We start from the raw sequence: 22,605 nt of genomic DNA on the forward strand, positions 1-22,605 counted from the left end.
CACACGGTCTCTGCCTGAATGACGAGAAGACTGAACTGCTCATTGTTGGCTCACCGAACAACTTACAAAAACTAAGTCCCAACTACTCCAACATCATAACTGATGGCAACACCATCCTGGTCACCAAAAACGTGAAAACACTTGGCTTCTATCTTGATGCCATTATTAACCTCACTAAGCAAGTCAACTCGACCGCCTCTGCCACTGCCTATACCGGAAAACTAATCAGAGCCTGTAGACCATTTCTCTCCCCTAACAGTTGCCTCACGCTAGCCAGAGCTCTTATACAATCTAAGTTAGACTACTGCAACAGCTTCTACTTAGGTGCCAACCAAGCGATAATTAGTAAACTCCAAGTCCTTCACAATAATGCGTTACGGGCAGCGCTAAACATTCCCAGGCGTGAGCACATCTCTGCCACTAGAACCACATGTAAATGGCTCTCCATCCAACATAAAATTGATCTAAAATCACTCTGCCTCACTTACAAAGATCTCAACTATCTAGCCCCCCCCTACCTGACTAACAAATTCACCATGAAATCCGCCATCAGAACCACGAGATCTTCCAATACCTTATGTCTCACAGTACCTAGATTTACCTCTAAAAGAGCCGGAGGCTCGAGTTTCACTGTCCTCGCCTCCCAACTCTGGAACGCCCTGCCTTTGAATATTAAATCATCCAAATCCTTCCAGTCGTTCAGGAAACTTGCCATCGGGTGGCTTCTGACAAAAAGTCAACCTTGAAGTTAGACTCAGCCATTAACTGTACTTATTGCACATGCCTCATTTATGTAATTATTGGTTGCTATCACCTCCACTGCCTGTATATTTTGTATTTAATTGTTGTTCCTAGTATATAACTGTTGTTCAAGTTGTTCTAGTATCACTGCCTATTACCATGTACTGTGCCTTGTAATTTGTACTGTGCGCCCTTTTACTCCCAGGTCCGGAGCGCTATAGAAATAAAATAAACAAACAAACAAGCAAACAATATCTCCATTAAGTACTCAAACGTTAACACGGCAGCGCGAGGAGTCGGCGGTTTGAAGTTCCCGCCCATGCTGACGTAGCCTCCCAATGAATGAGCCTGTGGTGCACTGGCAGCAGCTTGCAGTAACTTACATGGCGACTGCTGCAGGGAGCCGACGAGGAGGAGAGGTCAGGGAAGGGAGGCGTAGAAGAGCAGGGTCAGTGGCAGCACCAGTCACCATCACATCCATGAACCTGAGGAGACCCGTGAGTGTTAGGGCTGGACAGGGGGGAGCTATTATGTGCGTGTACTGGCCGTCGTGCTTGAGGTTGTGAACAAAGGACGCCCGCACTAGCGGACTCTGGCAAAGACTGAGAAGTCCGGATGTGGGAGGTTTAAGGCTAGTGGTGTCGTGGGGAGGGTCAGAGGGAAATAAACCCAAAGTACCACTACATCCGTGCTTTGTTAATGTTCACTTTATCATTTCATGCCTCAATGAATCTAGACAGCGCTGCAGAGGGGGCAGCCCGCAGCTAACAAGCAGGGGCCAGTATCCTGTGGGGCAGGGAGGACAGGAGGGGAGAGGGACAGAACACAGGCTGACAGGTCAGCAGCCAGTGACCAGGGGAAACACAACACCTCTCCCTATCCCCTCCCACCGACACACGGTGTGAGGCAGGGTGAGGAACAGAACATGATGCTACAGCACAATAGAAGGTGCCAAGCATCAAAATCAGGGAAACAAGAAACACCCAGGTAGGGAACAAAGAACACCACAAGGTGCGAAATGCTGTTGGTGCCAGCCAGCCAGGGGCGCAGAAAGGCCCCACACAAACAGCCATAGCCTAGGGCTATTCACTGCCAATATAAGCCCCCACACAGACAGACATAGCATAGGGCTATTCATCACCAATATAAGGAGCTACCCAAGCAGCAGAAAAGTGCAATCCATTTGGTACTCCGCACTGAGCACCAAACAAGTAATCTGCGTACGCAGAATACGTTTTCTTTGAAACATTGGCTAACATGAGCTTTGACTTGCTCCGTTTCAACTACATGCATTTCAAGACAGGCGTATGCAACAGAAGTGGGAGCTTTGCCTTGCTCTGTTTTCCATCATAGCAACTCACCATGTATAAGAACGCCATCCGAAAGCTGTGAGCTGCACCGGTCTTCGGCTGTAAGCTGCGGGGAAAAAACTCCAGAGCACTGCTGCATGGAGTGTGCTAACTGCAGAAGGACATGGCAGGGAATCAAGGAAAAAGCAGAACAAAAACTGACCCACCAGAGGTGTACCAGCGAAGGGAGTCAGTCGGGAGCAGCAGCACAGGCGAGTCACGGAGGAACGAAGGCCGGGCGGCTGTGGGCAGAGCCAAGCCCACGAAAAGACTGAGTCGGCCAGGGTTGCCGCAGCAATCAGAACTAAGGAAAGTGACACGAGGAACGCTGAGCAGCAAGCAGCAGCATAAAGAAAACGGAGACTTGCAAGCTCCACAGCACGCGCCAAGCAGAAAGTGGGGATAATTTCAAACGAACACACAGAGGCGCCATATATCTCTGTGAAAGGTTTAACGCAGTTACTAAACCACATGCCCAGCATTTCAGGAGCAGGGAAAGAATGGGCGAAAGGAAGCAATTAATGCTCTGAACACTGCCTGACATGAGTGAGCACAGAATTTAAGTCGAAGGAAACGAAAGCCTGTTACATACAACGAAGCACAGAAGCAATTTTGTAAATATAAAACTGCAAAGACCACAGTGAATGAATATGGTCATGGAAACAACAGGTAAGAAGAAGTCCAAGTTCATGGAATGGGCCGATGAAACGGAGCGCATATACGGCTGGGCATGGGTGAGGAAGCGTTTGAGTGAAAGTTCAGATGAGGAAGAACTGGACACTACTGGGCATGAGAAAGCAGTGGCACCAGCAAAGAAGAAAGCCAAAGGGAACAAAATGTAAGCCACAACAGAAAAACCAATGGCAGAAACCAGAAGGAAGAACAACAATCAAGGTAAAAAGAAAGCTTTTATGACTGAAATGTTGGATGAATTTGCAAACAAGTATATAGTAAAACAGGAAGCAATAGTAAATACAAAATTTGACAGATTGGAAAAGATGATGACTGATTTTGGGGAGAAGCAACAACATACCACAGAGGTAGAAATACCAGTGCAGCAAGGGCGCAGTGGGTTAGAACCGCTAAGGGCCTGGGTAGGCCCTAATCCCACCCAGAGCCAGAAGAGTTAACAGGGTCCGGTAATGCAGGGCCCCCGCAACAGCCCCAGCAGTAGAAGGGGGAGTGCCAACATCGGACAACAGTAGCATGGGCACAGAGGCAACAGCAGCACAAAATCAAAACGCAGTGGTCACAAACACACATCTAGTAGAAAAACTGAAAGCGCTAGAGAGCGATATCTTAAACAGGTTTAAGAGGTCCCTAGCATGGAACATTGAGCAAGTGGTCAAGATAACTATTTGGAAAAGGAGGTATATGGAAATATTTACACTACTCGAAGCACAACGAAAGGGTTACGATGCTTTTAGGGACCCCAAAAAGATTGAGGGGAAAATCCTGGCAAGAAAAGTCCAGGTGGAACACAATTGGCATCATTGGTTGAATGCATTTGGGGGGGACGCATGGCTCATCTACGATGAGAGATTTAGGAAGGCCATGTACGAACGCCCTGAGATAGAATGGGACGAGGTCCAAAATGATTTATACGTGCTGAGTTGAAAGGTACCATGTTGCAGGGATAAGAGCTCAGCACAAGTTAAGACAACTCAGATGAGCAGCATTAAGAGCACCCAGCCAGAAAAGCAAAACAAGGGCGAACAGCCCTTTTGGAAGAAACAGCCATGGGGGCTAGGTCCAATACCCGCACCCAGAACTCCAGCAAACCACAAAAAAACAACAGGAACAACATTACATGTTGGAAATTCGAGAAAGGGTACTGCGCATGGGGTAGGGAGCATAGGTACAAGCACGCCTGTACAAAATACAGAGGAGAACACGCCAGCAGTGGGTGCACCCGATTACCTAACAGGGGGCCCAAGAAAGAGGAACAATACGTTTTTAAAAGACAATGTGCCTCATTCCGAGTGCAGCGGTAAGGGGTTAACGGCGCTGGTAAGAATTCTGGTGCAGTTAACCCCTTACTGCCGCATTCCGAGGTCCTTTAGCGGGCCCCGCTAAGGGCGGCTGGTAAAACCAGCCGCCCTTAGCGGGACACGCTAAAGAACCAGGGAGCTAATAACGGGCCCGTTATTAACAGGCCCGTTATTACCTCCCTCCTCATTCCCATTGAGCCCTATGGGGGCTTGAATGGGAATGGGGATGGCTTCCCTGAATGGGGAAATACCGGGTCCTCCAAGGTTGGAATGACCCGGTAAGTCCCCATTCAGGGAACCCGGACCCGGTATGCGGTAAGGGGGTAGCCATGGTGCTAACAGCACCATGGCTAACTCCAACTTCGGAAATGAGACCCAATGTCACACTAATACCAGGAAGAACCCCAATTAAGGTCAAGGAATTTGTGTCAATATTGGCGGCTTACCCAGACAAAAGCAGTAGTCAGAGCATAGAAAAGGGTTTCCAGGGGGGTTTCAGCATCCCATGTGGAGGCAAGGGATCCTTGAAGATACCAAAAAACTTGAAATCAGCAAGAGAAAACCCAGCGATAATTAGGAAGATTCGGAAAGAGCTAGAACTAGGCAGAATGGGGAGGAAATGCCTTTTAAAGAATACATACCCCTCAAAAGAACCAGAACAAATGAAAATTATACATCACTTATTTTACCCCCAGGGGCAGTCAGTAAATTATGGGATTCCAGTGACAGAAACTGGGGTAACTTATACTCATTTTCAGCAGACACTCAGAAGGGTCAAGAAAAGTGGGAATGGGGCCCCAATGGCAAAACTGGACATCGAGTCAGCATTTAGACTCCTACCAGTGTACCCAAATTCTCAACCTTGGCTGGGTTTCACATTTGAAGGACAATTGTATGTGGACAGATGCCTTCCAATGAGAGGCACAATATCATGCGCGCTATTTGAGAAATTCAGCTCTGTTTTTCAATGGGCTTTCTTAAAACAAGTACCAGAAGCACAGAGTTTGGGGAAAACTCGTATAAGGCCATTGATATAGCAAGAAAGAAATTGACAGAGGGGTAGGGAAATTCTGCGCAAGCACAGGGATACATTTAATTAAACATAGCACAATATCGCTAGCAAACCTAGAACTTTTCCACAAAAAGGTGACCCATCTGTCCGAAAAAGGCATGGAGCATTTTTACAGATAAACAATAGGCAACCTAGCAGAAAGAGGATGCAAGTAGCAACTTTTGGGGGAACCTGGAAGGCCAGTAACCCATCCAGGTGTGGCGCCACGGGCCAGGGGACACAACCCTGGACCTCGTGCCCAAAAGTGTACATTATGTATTATTATGATTATGATAATTGTGTATTATTACGTGATGTCCAATAAAAACCACAGCCTTTTATTGCCAATACTTACACAATGCTTTTGTGGTCTCTGGGGGAATGGTGGGGGACAGCCACTAAACTCTTGAGTCCACAGGTTATAGACAGCGGCGTGGAAGGAGAACCCTGCAGCTAACAAGCGGAGGCTAGTAACCTGTAGGGCAAGGAGGACAGGAGGGAGAAGGACAGAACACAGGCTGACAGGTCAGCAGCGTTGACTCAGGGGAAACAACACCTCTCCCTATCCCTTCCCACAGACACACAGGGCCAGGCAGGATGAAGGACACAACAGGGTGCTACAGCACAACAGAAGGTGGCAAGCACCAAAATCAGCGAAGCAGGAAACATCCAGGTAGGGAACAAAGAGCACCACAAGGTGCAAAATGCCATCAAAGCTAGCTGGCCGTGGGTGCAGCAAAGCCCCCACACTAACAGAAATAGCTTAGGGCCATTCACCGCTAACATAAGGAGCTGCCCAAGCAGCAGAAAAGTACAATCCATTTGGTACTTCGCACGGAGTACCAAACAAATAGTCTGTGTACACAGAATACATTTTCTTTGAAACATTGGCCGGTTCCCACTTGATGCTTAGAACGTGAGCTTTGACTTGCTGCATTTCAACTATATGCATTTCAAGACAGACGTATGCAACAGCAGTGGAAGTTTTGCCTTGCTCCATTTTCCATCATATCAACTCTACAACAGAAATCGTGAGTTTAACCATACTCCGGTTCTCACCGTGAATAAGAACGCAATCCGAAAGCCGTGAGCTGCACCGAGCTGTGACATAAAGCTGCGGGAAAAAACTCCAGAGCACTGCTGCAGGGAGCATGTTAACTGCAGAAGGACGCGGCAGGGGATCAAAGAAAAAGCCGAACAAAAACCGACTCACTGGAGGTTCCAGCGAAGCGAGGGAGTCAGCCGGGAGCCGCAACATAGGGTTAAATTCCTCACAGGCGGCTTTGCAGGGCAGCAAAAAAATGACTTCACATGCCGTCAGATTTTGCTCTTGCTACATAAATGACACAACATAGGGTTAAAATTGCTGAGGGACAGATCCAATTGCCCGGGAAGAACGGCGCCAAGCTACCATAGGGTTAAATTGGTAAAACTTCTCACAGGCGGCATTGTTGGGCAGCAAAGAAATTCACTTTACGTACCGTCAGAATTAGCTTACACTGCCGTCAGATTTTGCTTAAACTGTCGTCAGATTTTGCTATCGCTACATAAATGATGCAACATAGGGTTAAAATTGCTGAGGCACAGCTCCAATTGCCCGGGAAGGACAGCGGTAAGCTAACATGGGGTTAAATTGGTAAAATTCCTCACAGGTGGCTTTGCAGGGCAGCAAAAAATGACTTTACGTGCCGTCAGATTTTGCTTAGGCTGCCGTCAGATTTTGCTATCGCTACATAAATGACGCAACATAGGGTTAAAATTGCTGAGGCACAGCTCCAATTGCCGGGAAGGATGGCGCCAAGCTACCAAAGGGTTACATTGGTAAAATTACTCACAGGCAGCTTTGCAGAGCAGCAAAAAATTACTTTACGTGCAGTCAGATTTTGCTTAGGCTGCCGTCAGATTTTGCTATCGCTACATAAATGACGCAACATAGGGTTAAACTTGCTGAGGCAAAGCTCCAATTGCACTGGAAGGATGGTGCCAAACTACCATAGGGTTACATTGGTAAAATTACTCACAGGCAGCTTTGCAGGGCAGCAAAAAATGACTTTACGTGCCGTCAGATTTTGCTTACGCTGCCCTCAGATTTTCCCGTGAAGGACAACGCCAAGCTACCTGTTACTCACCAGACGGAGAGCAGACAAGAAAGGAGATCCGGACTGTTGGAACTGGGTAGTTGATTGAACAGCTCGGGTTGTAGCCTCCACCCGAGCCTCCTCTCTATGAGGGAAATAACCCTTTTTGGTGCTATGACTCTCTGCTATATATTACACTAGGCAGAGAGACCGATCACCCAAAAGAGCGGGGAGAATGCACCGCCACGCACCCAGCTGAAAGAAAAGACAAGAGGTCAGCAACCGAAGACAACAGGAACTACCATTAAGCATTAACAAGCAAAGGAAGTCCCTGAACAACCCTCTCCCCTGATCTCAATGGGACACGTACTGGAACCTTCCTGCAGATGCAGAAAGGAGATTAGACACTACCCTGGCTATTAGAACAAGTGCAAGAAGGAAACAGTGGATGTCTTAACCCTAAGAGCTTAAGGAAGCGTGTTACTCCAAGATGGGACACACCAAAGGTACAAAACAACAAACAAGAATGTTAGTGAGGTAGCTAATCCCCCGCGGAACGATGGGCGCACTAGGTACGGTTGGTGCACTAACAGCAAAGCGTCCTACGTGCACTTGTGGATTTGGAGTAGACCAGGTAGGTGCACAACCAGCAAAGCGTCCCTGTGTGCACTTGTAGAACCAAGAGTTAATGAGTTCCAAACGGGGAAAAGAGTCCAATACAGAACACACAAGGTGACAGGTACCAGTACTGGATAGTGATGAGCACCAATCTGCTCAAATGATCAATAAGGAAGCGTTCAGGAGACCCCAACAAACAGGAAGGCAAACTTACCAAGAACTGTAAATGAAGTGTTACAGCTAAACGGGTTTGGAGGCTGCGATTCGCCTGGACGCTGGAAGAAAAATCAAACAGCAGTAACAGCAGTCCTTGCACGGAATAAGGAGGTTGGAACTCATGCAGGCAGAAGACACAGTGCGAAAGCAATCCTTTGGACAGAAGAATGGTTCGGTACACAGGCGGCAGTAGAACACAACGAAGTCAGTGGCAAGGCAATCCTTTAGACAGATGAATGGTTCGGTACACGGGTGGGCGTAGAACACAATGAAGTTGATAGTAAAGCAATCCTTTAGACAAATGAAGGTTCGGTACACGGGCGTGTTCAGAGCACGGTCAGGCATGGAAATGAAGAGAATGCTCAGAAAGCCCTTTCAACAGAAACAAGTGCTGGTATACAGTATAGCTTCAGAAAGCAAACAGGCATTTAAGACGGAACTTTTTAGACGCCGGCTGTAACTTACAAACAGAAGCGAAGTTCGCAAGCTGCTGCAGATTATATCAATGAGGAGGCAGAGCTAATTGAAACTAGGCTCACATGACCATGTCACTGCACAAAGACTACAGATGATGATCAGGCTTCATGGGAAATGTAGGCTGAAGCCGAACTGGAAGGAGCTGCACTAGCCAGTCTCCACGGTAGTCGCCACTGTGATAGAAATGGTGCTCGAAAATGCCGAATACCACGGCGGAGAACAATGGTTTTAACAGAAGGCAGTTTAGAGGGAATCCCTTTGCCCTGGTGGAGATAAGCAAGATGGGGAGCGGACCGGAGCCAAGGTGTGACACTACCATAGGGTTAAATTCCTCACAGGTGGCTTTGCAGGGCAGCAAAAAATGACTTTACCTGCCATCAGATTTTGCTTAGGCTGCCGTCAGATTTTGCTATCGCTACATAAATGACGCAACATAGGGTTAAAATTACTGAGGCACAGCTCCAAATGCCCGGGAGGGACGGCGCCAAGCTACCATAGGGTTAAATTGGTAAAATTCCTCACAGGCGGCTTTGCAGGGCAGCAAAAAATGACTTTACGTGCCGTCAGATTTCGCTTAGGCTGCCGCAAGATTTTGCTTACGCTGCAGTCAGATTTTGCTATTGCTACATAAATGACCTAACATAGGGTTAGAATTGCTGAGGCACAGCTCCAATTGCCCGGGAAGGACTGTGCCAAGTACCCATAGAGTTAAATTGGTGAAATTCCTCACAGGCGGCTTTGCTGGGCAGCAAAAAATGACTGTACCTGCCATCAGATTTTGCTTACGCTGCCGTCAGATTTTGCTATCGCTACATAAATGACGCAACATAGGGTTAAAATTGCTGAGGCACAGCTCCAATTGCCCGAGAAGGACCGAGCCAAGCCAAGATATCATAGGGTTACATTGGTAAAATTCCTCACAGGCGGCTTTGCATGGCAGCAATAAATGACTTTACGTGCCGTCAGATTTTGCTTACGCGTCCGTCAGATTTTGCTTAGGCTGCAGTCAGATTTTGCTATCGCTACATAAATGACGCAACATAGGGTTAAAATTGCTAAGGCACAGCTCCAATTGCCTGGGAAGGACGACGCCAAGCGACCAGAGGGTTACATTGGTAATATACCCAACAGGTGGATTTGAAGGGCAGCAAAAAATGACTTTACGTGCCATCAGATTTTACTTACGCAGCTGTCAGATTTTGCTTAGGCTTCCGTCAGATTTTGCTATCGCTACATAAATGACACAACATAGGGTTACAATTGCTGCGGTACAGCTCCAATTGCCCGGGAAGGATGGCGCCAAGCTACCATAGGGTTAAATTTGTAAAATTCCTCACAGGCGGCTGTTACACTCACATGGCTCCCACAGGGGCGTCGATTGGACCCGGACAGCTGCGGTCTCCTCCAACGTGAAGCGTAATGCAGAGATGACAGACTGGACTGGCCTGCTTAATCTCGTCTGCTTGACCCATAGAAGTATTCTCCTGCAAGTGGAAAAAGGGATTTAGCCACCCGTGGATTCTAGTAATGGCACCCCACTGTTCTCCCCACTAATCACCTCCAATATTCCCTTCCAGTAATCTCACCTTATGTTTTTGAATGATGAGCTCTCCATCCTGCGTGGAATGCAGGGGCGCGTAGACACCAGTTACTTCACTGGTTCGAAGGCGTTGGAAGAGTTCCGGATGAATATTGACTCTGAGGTTCCTGGCGAGAACCTGTAAGTATAAAGTCGAAAGAGTTCAATATGTCCGATGTTCACTCTTGTCCCATTCCCTTCTTGTGTTGCAGCTGGGTCCAAGAGAAGATTGTCTTGTGGCAGCTGATGGCGTTCAGGTAAGAGTCTGTATTACCCAACACTGTCCGGTAAAAGATGCATGCATTTAACTTGTTGTTTTCTCTCTCCTTACAGTTGCGGCGTAAGAAGTTGCCTCCGGTGGTAAATCAGGTAAGTCTATGGTGGCAAAAAGAGATTGTATTTGTTGGCTCTCTCGGCTCACCTTATATTTCTTTTGTCCCCTAGGTGCTGGAGTTCGGCGAAGAAAATGATGGAGGCAGTGCCGAATCGGAAAATGCTGTGAGGACAGGTGAGTATGGCGCAACGCTGCAGCTGGCGATGTGACGCGTGCAGAAATAATGTCCTTTCCAAGTTCCAAGACGTGATGTATCCGGAATCAGGTAAGGAATTAAAATAATGTCTGTGTTCTAACCTTTCCTTCTTCTTTCCTCTTTTTCTAGGAGCTCTGGATTCGAGGCGGGCGTGGCAGAAGACTGGATGCTGACTGCAGGCACGGTGAGCGTTACGCTGCTGGATGCAGAATAACGTGAAGCATGTGCTGCTGTTCGGGTGTGGTTTAAATAGCCTTCAAAGTAGTCCCAGGTAAGAAGTTCCCCCAGGACCACACCCGAGTAATAAATAGTCCCTGAAGTAAAATAGTCCCATTCAGGCCTCACGTTGGCTTGACTCCATTGCAGCATGGTCTGCATGAGGTAAGTAATGTACATGAGCCTGGCACCTATGGCGCCAGGACTGATTTCCTCTATGAGCCTGGCGCCAATGGCGCCAGGACTGTAACCAGACAGCCCCTAGCCGGGGCTGCTGGGCTTTTAGTAAGCACCTGGATGCCTGCTCCTGGGGCTGATGGGCTTGGTCCGGATGCCCGGGTGTAGGCATCATGACAGCGGCTTTGTAGGGCAGCAAAATTGACTTTACGTGCCGTCAGATTTTGCTTACGCTGCCCTCAGATTTAGCTTAGGCTGCCGTCATATTTTGCTATCGCTACATAAATGACACAATATAGGGTTAAAATTGCTGAGGCACAGCTCCAATTGCCCGGGTGGGACGGCGCCAAGCTACCATAAGGTTAAATTGGTAAAATTCCTCACAGGCGGCTTTGCAGGGCAGCAAAAAATTACTTTACGTGCCGTCAGATTTCGTTTAGGCTGCCACAAGATTTTGCTTATGCTGCAGTCAGATTTTCCTATCGCTACATAAATGGCCTAGCATAGGGTTAGAATTGCTGAGGCACAGCTCCAATTGCCCGGCAAGGACTGTGCCAAGCTACCATAGGGTTACATTTGTGAAATTCCTCACAGACGGATTTGTAGGGCAGCAAAATTGACTTTATGTGCCGTCAGATTTTGCTTAGGCTGCAGTCAGATTTTGCTATAGCTACATAAATGATGCAATATAAGGTTAAAATTGCTGACGCACAATTCCAATTGCCCGGGAAGGATGGCGCCAAGCTACCATAGGGTGAAATTGGTAACATTCCTCACAGGCGGCTTTGCAGGGCAGCAAAAAATGACTTTACGTGCCATCAGATTTTGCTTACTCTGCTGTTGTCATGAATAGCCGGATTCGACCCTTCTGGACTTCGTGGTCCATGATGCACCGAGGCAAAAACTCTGCAACTCATCCAAGATGGCCGACGAGTCAGAACCGGTGCGGTCTAGCCTTTGCGTGCAGTCGTCAGCTTCCTTGAAAACCGGCACACCCCCGCAGCTCCGCGCGTCTCAACTCTACCCCTACGAGTTACTAGACGTTGTTCGAGTTCACTCTCTGCGCCTTCGTGATTTCTATCTTCCTTCTTTGTTCCTGGAACTCCCCCCCCTTCCTATCCTTACCTTCCGATATCTTCCTTCCTGGATTTATTGACATTGTTCCTGGAAATCGAATGCTACCGGCTTGGCAGCCGGCTTCCACGCTGGAACCCGAGGACTCACGCTCAAGCCTGTACAAGTCACAGTCGGTGAAAAAGAAAGAAACCTCATCCTGGAAGAACACAAGCAAGGAGAAAAAGGTGAGAAAGAAAGAAGCTTGTGACAGATTGAGACGCCTAGAACCTGATACGGAAATAGATATGGAAGCGGCAGTCCAAGACCTCATGAGAGGTATGCAAGAATTAACTATCGAGGTTCAAAATCTCAAAGCGGAAAATGCAGCTTTAAAACAACTGATCTTATCCCGGGATTCCGCAGTCAAAGAAAGCATTCTGGTAGGAGGTGTTGTGGACAAGTATGATGGATCTTCTAGGTCCCTGCGTTCTTTCCTAGATTCATGCTTAGTGCACTTCACTTTCAAACCCTACTATTTTTCTACACCACGAGCAAAGGTCGGATTCATGATATCACACTTAACGGGCAATGCCTTAACCTGGGGAACTCCCTTAGTTAATTCGGGAGATCAGCTTTTGGATGACTACGAAGGATTTGTGGATGCCCTAAAAGCCATGTTGGATCGACCAGAGCTTGTCTGCAGTGCACAAGAAAGACTTCTTGAATTTATGCAAGGGAGTCAGGATATGCTCACTTATGTGACACGCTTTAAGCAGCTAGCTAAAGAAGCAGATTGGTCACAAGAAGCCAGTTTCAATCTCTTCAGAAGGGGTTTAAATGATGAAGTAAAGGACGAGATAGCCAGCGTAGCACGTCCAGGAACCTTCCAGGCCCTTATGGACCTTTCCTTGCAGATAGATTTTGGGATCTAGGAGAGAAAGGCTGAGAAAAGAAAGGTGAAAACATTCCCAAAGACAACTACTGAATACCCAAGTACCAAAGAGAGCGCTGCTCCACGTACCCCGGATCCAGAACCCATGCAACTAGGCGCCTTCAGGGGTCCAATTTCTCCACAAGAAAGGCTCCGTAGAATCGATACGGGACTCTGCATGTACTGTGCCTCTGACAAACATCTAGGTAGAGAATGTCCTATAGCACCACCCCGGTGTTCGGGAAACGCCAGCTCCCGATCCTAAACGGAGCACAGCTTCGGGAGAAAGATGCCTGCTCCGCATCCATTCCTTCCTTGAATACTCCGGGACAGAATACCTTAGTGATTCTACAAACTGTCCTGACATCCACCGAGAATGAATCCTTTCCCATCCTGGCACTCGTGGACTGTGGTGCCATGGGGATTTTCATTGATCACGAATGGGCCACCACTCATAACATCCCTAGAGAGCTCAAAGAAGTGATACAACCCGTGAGAGGAATTGACGGTAGACCATTGTCTTCAGGCCCCATTACTCACCAAACAAAAGAATTGCAACTGTCTATAAAAAACCACCAGGAAAGAATACGATTTGACGACATAAAGGCTGCCCACTATCCCATGATTTTAGGCATGCCCTGGTTACAGAAGCACAACCCATACATCAATTGGACTGCAGGTTCCTCGTTCCTTGGCTCAGAGTTTTGTATGTTCCACTGTTTATGTCAGGACACGTCCCAGATTCCTCCAGTAAACTCCCAGAACCATAAACTATCATCCTTAAGCGTGTCCAACATAATCCAAGTACCGGAATCATACCACACATACACCGACGTGTTTTCAACAGACATTGTTCAAGCTCTTCCACCCCACAGACCTGAGGACTGCGCCATAGAAACTGAGCCCTCCACCGTGATTCCATTTGGAAGAATGTTCATATTATCCGAACCTGAAAAGAGGGCTCTACGTGAGTACCTGGATACCAACTTGGCAAATGGAACTATCCGGCCTTCAAAGTCCCCTGCCGGTGCCTCCTTGTTTTCTGTTCCCAAGAAAAACACAAAAGAGTTACGACCCTGTTTGGATCACCGTGGTCTTAACCAATGTACCCTCAAGGACTGCTATCCGTTACCACTCATTTCTGATATTCTGGAGGCCGTGCGAGGAGCTGTTATTTTCACCAAGCGCGACCTTAGGGGTGCTTACCATCTCACGAATTAAGGAAGGTGATAAATGGAAGACACCCTTTAGAACCCATTTTGGCCACTTTGAATATTTGGTCATGCCCTTCGGTCTTGCCAACGCTCCTGCGGTATTTCAATGATTTATGGACAGGGTTTTCTCAGATATGTTGTTCCTTTTTGTTACAGTATACCTGGATGATATACTGATTTATTCTAAAGATCCCAAGATGCATCAAGAGCATGTTAAGGCAGTTCTGCAACGATTACCTGAAAACAAACTCCTGGCCAAGCCTGAAAAGTGTCTATTTCATGCTCAGACCGTTCATTACCTTGGATTTATGTTCAGCCCTAATGGAATAGGAATGGATCCGGGCAAGATAGATTCCATACTTTCGTGTCCTGCGCCTACCACTGTGAAACAGATACAATCCTTCCTAGGACTTGCACATTTTTACAGAAAATTTATTCCGACATTTTCTGAAATTGTACATCCCATCGTGGCACTTCTAAAGAAGGATGCACCGTTTATTTGGTCTACAGAACAAGAGAGGCCTTTCAACAACTAAAACGAAAATTCACGGAAGGTCCTATCCTGGCCCAACCCGATACAGATCGAACCTTCCTGGTGGAAACAGATGCTTCGGACTATGCCATTGGGGCAGTCTTAAAACAAGAATTTGAGGACAAGATGGGACATCATATTGCCTACCTATCCTGCACCTTGACGCCAAGTGAATGCCATTATTCTGTCCTAGAGAAGGAGCTACTGGCCATCCGACAAGCTTTCACTGACTGGCGTCATTTACTCCTGGGAGCTAAATATCCAGTACAAGTATGTACAGATCATCGAAACTTGCAAGTACCACAATCCCTGGAATGCAGAAACAGTCGCCAGGCCCGTTGGGCCCTCTTTTTCACTCAGTACCAGTTTCAAATTAACCACCTTCCTGGAATCAATAACATCGTCGCAGATGCCTTTTCCAGACGTCCTGACTACAAATCTGTCGAGGTCAGGGCCTTTCCCAAGATGTTTCCTAAAACCGTGTTTGTGGCACAAGCTAAATTTCTCCTGGAAGACATCCATGCTCATACACCTTCCTCTGATCTCTGGAAAGAATACACCCAGAATAATCAATGGAACTTGAACACAAAGGATGGTTATCTCTTCAAGGACAAACGACTAGTCATCCCTACACAAGGTCTGAGAGATAAAATCATGAATCTCTGTCATGACACTTTTCATTCAGGATATCGAGGCATTACTACTACCCTTCATCTCATACAGAGGCAATTCTGCTGTCAGATTTCGCTATCGCTACATAAATGACGCAACATAGGGTACAAATTGCTGAGTCACAGTTCCAATTGCTCGGAAAGGATGGCGCCTAGCTACCATAGTGTTAAATTGATAAAACTCCTCACAGGCGGCTTTGCGGGCAGCAAAAAATGACTTTACATGCCTTCAGATTTTGCTTATGCTGCCATCAGAGTTTGCTTAGGCTACCGTCAGATTTTGCTATCACTACATAAATGACGCAACATAAGAGTTAAAATTGCTTAGGAAGAGCTGCAATTGCCCGGGAAGGACGGTGCCAAGCTACCATAGGGTTAAATTGGTAAGAATCCTCACAAGTGGCTTTGCAGGGGCGCAAAAAATGACTTTACGTTCTGTCAGATTTTGCTTAGGCTGCCGTCTGATTTTGCTTAGGCTGCCGTCAGATTTTGCTATCGCTACATAAGTGACGCAACATAGGGTTAAAATTGCTGAGGCACAGCTCCAATGGCCCGGGAAGGATGGTACCAAGCTACCATAGGGTTAAATTGGTAAGATTCCTTACAGGTGGCTCTGCAGGGCTGCAAAAAATGACTTATCGTGCTGTCATATTTAGCTATTACAGAAAAAGGGGATAAGTAGGTGCACACCAAGTGTTTAAATTATAAAGTAAACTTTCTAAATGTGTAACAATGTAGATATTCTTTCCAGGTGCGGGGGAGGAAAAGTGATCCTAGCACAGAATCACTATAACGTGTAAGTGAGGAAAAAAAAAAGAAAAAAAATAAATTACAAAAATTCGAGGATCCAAAGGTAGGAGCCCTCCCGTCCCCTCCACTCTTTTCAAAATCTATCAATTGATGGTTCATCAATGTCAAATAAATTCAACTTAATCATTCCATTGTATTTAGAGTTACATAAATAATGAGAAAAATCACTTGTAAGTTTTTGTAAAAAGAAACCAAACAGGTTTTTAATTTGCAATTAACAATCAGTTCACACTTAGATTCTGAACCGAAAAAGAGCTAAGATAACTGTCAACAAAGTGATAAGTAATGGTAGTCCATGTATACAATTGAGTAGTGGCTGACGCGTTTCGGGAACAATATCCCTTCTTCTTGAGCCAAGTAGGTTTAAACTGTAAAAAATACATGAATAGAGAGCGTTTCAGTCCTTTCAACTATAATCACGTTGAAGTCACGTACATAAATAGAACATAAATAGAAGAATAAGCAAAGGTCAATCAAGAGTTGTACTGGCAAGTCTAAAGGAACTTAAAGGCTGCTAGCCCAGTGTACCCTGATTAGAGGAGCCGCCAAAGTGGCCAGTGCTCATCAACATGCTCATTACACGTCCCAAGAGTGGAAAATTACAATTCAAAGTGTGCTTCCAAACCAAAATACAACCATATTGCCTGCTAAAAATACCTTAAGTGTGGAGTAGGTGAGAACTGTGTCGTCCCCGGCAATGGTTGAGGAGGATGTGTTCCAAATCTTAACACACCAATTTATATCGAGGCTCCTATCCTGAATGTGGAGCGCCTATAATACAAAATAAGAGGTATGGCAATGACCCGCATGATCAAAGTACCTGCAATAGGATATATATTGCCATCATGTAAAAAATGACTTTATAAATCTAAATGCTAATCATGAGATTCTGCATAGAATTTTTAGTCAAAATGTATCCATGACACCGTACAAGAGGTACAGACGCAAGGTCAAAATTTACTTAGATTAATGATGACTCAAAAATTACAAGAAATGATAGCTTACCGCCCAGGTCAGAAGATCTGGAGGTCTGAAAGTCTTAAATCCTATATCCTAAACGAATCGCGTGGAGTGTCAGGCACAGTTAGAAAAAAGATACGGTTTTCTGTAAAAAAACAGAATAAAAAATACCGGGTCAGATAAGTAGCTAGCAGGTGTGTTCTGTAGTTAGCGGTAACTCTGAATTAATGCTAACATTCAATTCAAAGGCAATTACGTGCTCCTGCTTACCTCAGCGATGTGAATCGCACGATCCACATTAACGAGTGAAAAGGAGCATGTCACTTCAAAGTGTGAATATCTACGCTGCGCGGCTCGTGAACAGAAAAGAGCGTTCCTTCGTCCGCCCGGCAGTGGGTTTACACGTCTCCCTAGCAACCCTCTCCGCGTTTAGGCAGACCCTCTATGGCTTGTTACACGTTGGTAAACATAGTAAGCGGACTATTCCAGGTCCTGCAATGTAAATGGTAAAGCTAAGTGGCGGATACATGAGCGCCATTTTAGAGTGTACGTGATGCTGTTTGTTAATACAGCATCTAACTACAGAGGTGTATAGAGTTGTCACCAAGCATAATGGACTGTGTAAAAATAACGCGAGATAATTATACAGAAGGGCTGTATAGTAGAATGAAAAACATTCACTAAAGACTGGTAAACGATTGGACTATGCGATTCGATATTGAAATACTTGATAGCACGCACATGAGCAATGCATCATTGGCCACAGTAGGTACTCCAACAACACGGTAACATCTGTATTGTATGAACACAAAAAGAATTACATCGAATGGAAATGCAAAAACATCATCGGTATACATTTAACGGCAGTGGGCCGGTTAACAGATCCCGAACTGTAGATATTTTAACAATTGTTCCACTGTCAAGATTCTTGTGTTAATTCCACTTTGTGCCTTGTAGGTCCATAGTTCTACTTTTTAGAGTAAGATTACCCCCACTAAGGATGAGGGAAAAAAAGTATAGCTGGTAAGTAAATATATGACAGCTGTTCAGTGATTGGATAAAGCACCTCAGAGAGAACTCCTCAGTCAGACCATGTGGATTTAATGCATCAAGTAGGTGTATCCAAAACTTTTCCCTACGGGAGAGGATAGATTGATAGTCTCCCCCTCTGTATGGTTTCTTGACTATCTCCAAAATCTGGAATTTAAACTGGGCTTTTGTATGTTGATGATGAGTATAGTGTCTTGTCAGTGGGGACTTTGTGTTTTTGCATCGGATGTTAGATTTATGTTCAGTTAGTCTTTCTTTCACTGCTCTTTTAGTCTGGCCCACATATAATTTACTGCATGGGCATTTAATTGCATAAATGGCCCCTGTTGACATGCAGGTGGCGTAATCACGTAATTTGTACTTCTTGCCAGATTGGGGATGCGTTACATTTTCACCCTTGATTACATTATTGCAATGGGAGCATCCCAAGCATGGAAATGTACCTTTCTTTCTAGTTTGTAAAAGTTGCTGTTTATCTTTAGGCGGTTTCTCAGCTCTCACCAATTTGTCTCTCAAGTTTCGGCCTCTCTTGAAGGCCATCATAGGAGACTTTGGGAATAATTTCGCAAGACATGGGTCCTTTTGGAGTAGTCCCCAGTGTTTCTTAATTGATCTCCCCACTTGGAAACTTTGGCGGGAGTACTTCGTGATGTAGAGTAGTGGTGTTTCTTTGTTTTTGACCTTAGGTGTAAGTAGTTATTCTTTGCTCACACTTGATGATCTCTCCATAGCTTCCTCTAAAACGGATTGTGGGTAGCCTCTCTTTGAAAATGTGTCCAATAATTTGGTGCATTCAACAGCCAATCCCGCTGGATCTGAAACTATCCTTTTCAATCTCAGGATTTGGCTGTAGGGTAGACTACTCAACATGGATTTAAGATGAAAACTGGAAAAATGTAATACATTGTTGACGTCGGAGGGTTTGTGATACACATTGGTGGTGATTCGATTATTTCTAATCTCCAAACAGACGTCTAAGAAATGTAGAGATGGTGTTCCTACTTCCATTGTTTACTTAATGGTCTGATGTACTGAGTTCAAAAAGTTAAGAAAAGCAGTCAATTCCTCCATGGTGCCACACCAAATCCCAAAGATATCATCGATATACTGTTTCCAAATTAGTATTTTGTTTGACCAGTGTGCATTTTCCAATACATGTGTATGTTCGAATTCATACATAAATGTGTTGGCGTATACTGGGCCATGGCTGACCCCATAGAGGTTCCCGTGATTTGGAGATAGAAGTTGCCTTGAGGCCATGGCCCCAGTATACGCCAACACATTTATGTATAAATTCGAACATACACATGTATTGGAAAATGCACACTGGTCAAACAAAATACTAATTTGGAAACGGTATATCGATGATATCTTTGTGATTTGGTGTGGCACCATAGAGGAATTGACTGCTTTTCCTAACTTTTTGAACTCAGTACATCAGACCATTAAGTAAACAATGGAAGTAGGAACACCATCTCTACATTTCTTAGACGTCTGTTTGGAGATTAGAAATAATCGAATCACCACCAATGTGTATCACAAACCCACCGACGTCAACAATTTATTACATTTTTCCAGTTTTCATCCTAAATCCATGTTGAGTAGTCTACCCTACAGCCAAATCCTGAGATTGAAAAGGATAGTTTCAGATCCAGCGGGATTGGATGTTGAATGCACCAAATTATTGGACAAATTTTCAAAGAGAGGCTACCCACAATCCGTTTTAGAGGAAGCTAGGGAGAGATCATCAAGTGTGAGCAAAGAACAACTACTTACACCTAAGGTCAAAAACAAAGAAACACCACTACTCTACATCACGAAGTACTCCCGCCAAAGTTTCCAAGTGGGGAGATCAATTAAGAAACACTGGGGACTACTCCAAAACGACCCATGTCTTGCGAAATTATTCCCAAAGTCTCCTATGATGGCCTTCAAGAGAGGCCGAAACTTGAGAGACAAATTGGTGAGAGCTGAGAAACCGCCTAAAGATAAACAGCAACTTTTACAAACTAGAAAGAAAGGTACATTTCCATGCTTGGGATGCTCCCATTGCAATAATGTAATCAAGGGTGAAAATGTAACGCATCCCCAATCTGGCAAGAAGTACAAATTACCTGATTACGCCACCTGCATGTCAACAGGGGCCATGTATGCAATTAAATGCCCATGCGGTAAATTATATGTGGGCCTGACTACAAGAGCAGTGAAAGAAAGACTAACTGAACATAAATCTAACATCCGATGCAAAAACACAAAGTCCCCACTGGCAAGACACTTCACTCAACATCAACATACAATAGCCCAGTTTAAATTCCAGATTTTGGAGATAGTCAAGAAACCATACAGAGGGGGAGACTATCAATCTATCCTCTCCCGTAGGGAAAAGTTTTGGATACACCTACTTGATACATTAAATCCACATGGTCTGAATGAGGAGTTCTCTCTGAGGTGCTTTATCTAATCCCTGAACAGCTGTCACATATTTACTTACCAGCTATACTTTTTTTCCCTCATCCTTAGTGGGGGTAGTCTTACTCTAAAAAGTAGAACTATGGACCTACAAGGCACAAAGTGGAATTAACACAAGAATCTTGACAGTGGAACAATTGTTAAATTATCTACAGTCCGGGATCTGTTAACCGGCCCACTGCCGTTAAATGTATCCCTATGATGATTTTGCATTTCCATTCGATGTAATTCTTTTTGTGTTCATACAATACAGATGTTACCCTGTTGTTGGAGTACCCACTGTGGCCAATGATGCATTGCTCATGTGCGTTCTATCAAGTATTTCAATATCGAATCGCATAGTCCAATCGTTTACCAGTCTTTAGTGAATGTTTTTCATTCTACTATACAGCTCTTCTGTATAATTATCTCCTCTTATTTTTACACAGTCCATTATGCTTGGTGACAACTCTATACACCTCTGTGATTAGATGCTGTATTAACAAACAGCATCACGTACACTCTAAAATGGCGCTTATGTATCCGCCACTTAGCTTTACCATTTACATTGCAGGACCTGGAATGGTCCGCTTACTATGTTTACCAATGTGTAACAAGCCATATAGGGTCTGCCTAAATGCAGAGAGGGTTGCTAGGGAGACGTGTAAACCCACTGCCGGGCGGACGAAGGAACGCTCTTTTCTGTTCACGAGCAGCGCGGCGTAGATATTCACACTTTGAAGTGACATGCTCCTTTTCACTCGTTAATGTGGATCGTGCGATTCACATCGCTGAGGTAAGCAGGAGCACGTAATTGCCTTGGAATTGAATGTTAGCATTAATTCAGAGTTACCGCTAACTACAGAACACACTTGCTAGCTACTTATCTGACCCGTTATTTTTTATTCTGCTTTTTTACAGAAAACCGTATCTTTTTTCTAACTGTACCTGACACTCCACACGATTCGTTTAGGATATAGGATTTAACACTTTCAGACCTCCAGATCTTCTGACCTGGGCGGTAAGCTATCATTTCTTGTACTTTTTGAGTCATCATTATTCTAAGTAAATTTTGACCTTGCGTCTGTACCTCTTGTACGGTGTCATGGATACATTTTGACTAAAAACTCTATGCAGAATCTCATGATTAGCATTTAGATTTATAAAGTCATTTTTTACACGATGGCAATATATATCCTATTGCAGGTACTTTGATCATGCGGGTCATTGCCATACCTCTTATTTTGTATTTTAGGCGCTCCACATTCAGGATAGAAGCCTCGATATAAATTGGTGCGTTAAGATTTGGAACACATCCTCCTCAACCATTGCCGGGGACGACACAGTTCTCACCTACTCCACACTTAAGGTATTTTTAGCAGGCAATATCGTTGTATTTTGGTTTGTAAGCAAACTTTGAATTGTAATTTTCCACTCTTGGGACATGTAATGAGCATGTTGATGCCCACTGGCCACTTTGGCGGCTCCTCTAGTCAGGGTACACTGGACTAGCAGCCTTTAAGTTCCTTTAGACTTGGCAGTACAACTCTTGATTGACCTTTGCTTATTCTTCTATTTATGTACGTGACTTCAACGTGATTATAGTTGAAAGGACTGAAACGCTCTCTATTCATGTATTTTTTACAGTTTAAACCTGCTTGGCTGAAGAAGAAGGGATATTGTTCCCGAAACGCGTCAGACACTACTCAATTGTAAACATGCACTACCATTACTTATCACTTTGTTGACAGTTATTTTAGCTCTTTTTCGGTTCAGAATCTAAGTGTGAACTGATTGTTAATTGCAAATTAAAAACCTGTTTGGTTTCTTTTTACAAAAACTTACAAGTGATTTTTCTCATTATTTATGTAACTCTAAATACAAAGGAATGATTAAGTTGAATTTATTTG

At 45.0% G+C, this 22,605-nt stretch overlaps 1 protein-coding gene across 1 annotated transcript in view; it reads left to right on the plus strand.

The window, feature by feature from the left end:
• The first annotated feature begins 1,221 nt into the window (after positions 1-1,221).
• Positions 1,222-22,605, plus strand: part of MAPK6 (mitogen-activated protein kinase 6) — a 203,391-nt gene continuing 182,007 nt past the window's right edge. The window contains exon 1 of the mRNA XM_069624839.1: positions 1,222-1,238. The gene's annotated coding sequence lies outside the window, so the exon portion shown is untranslated. The remainder of the gene's footprint in view (positions 1,239-22,605) is intronic.

Source organism: Ambystoma mexicanum, chromosome 11 (assembly GCF_040938575.1).
Source record: "Ambystoma mexicanum isolate Mex_15411 chromosome 11, UKY_AmexF1_1, whole genome shotgun sequence".
In the NCBI taxonomy this organism is placed as follows: Eukaryota; Metazoa; Chordata; class Amphibia; order Caudata; family Ambystomatidae; genus Ambystoma; species Ambystoma mexicanum.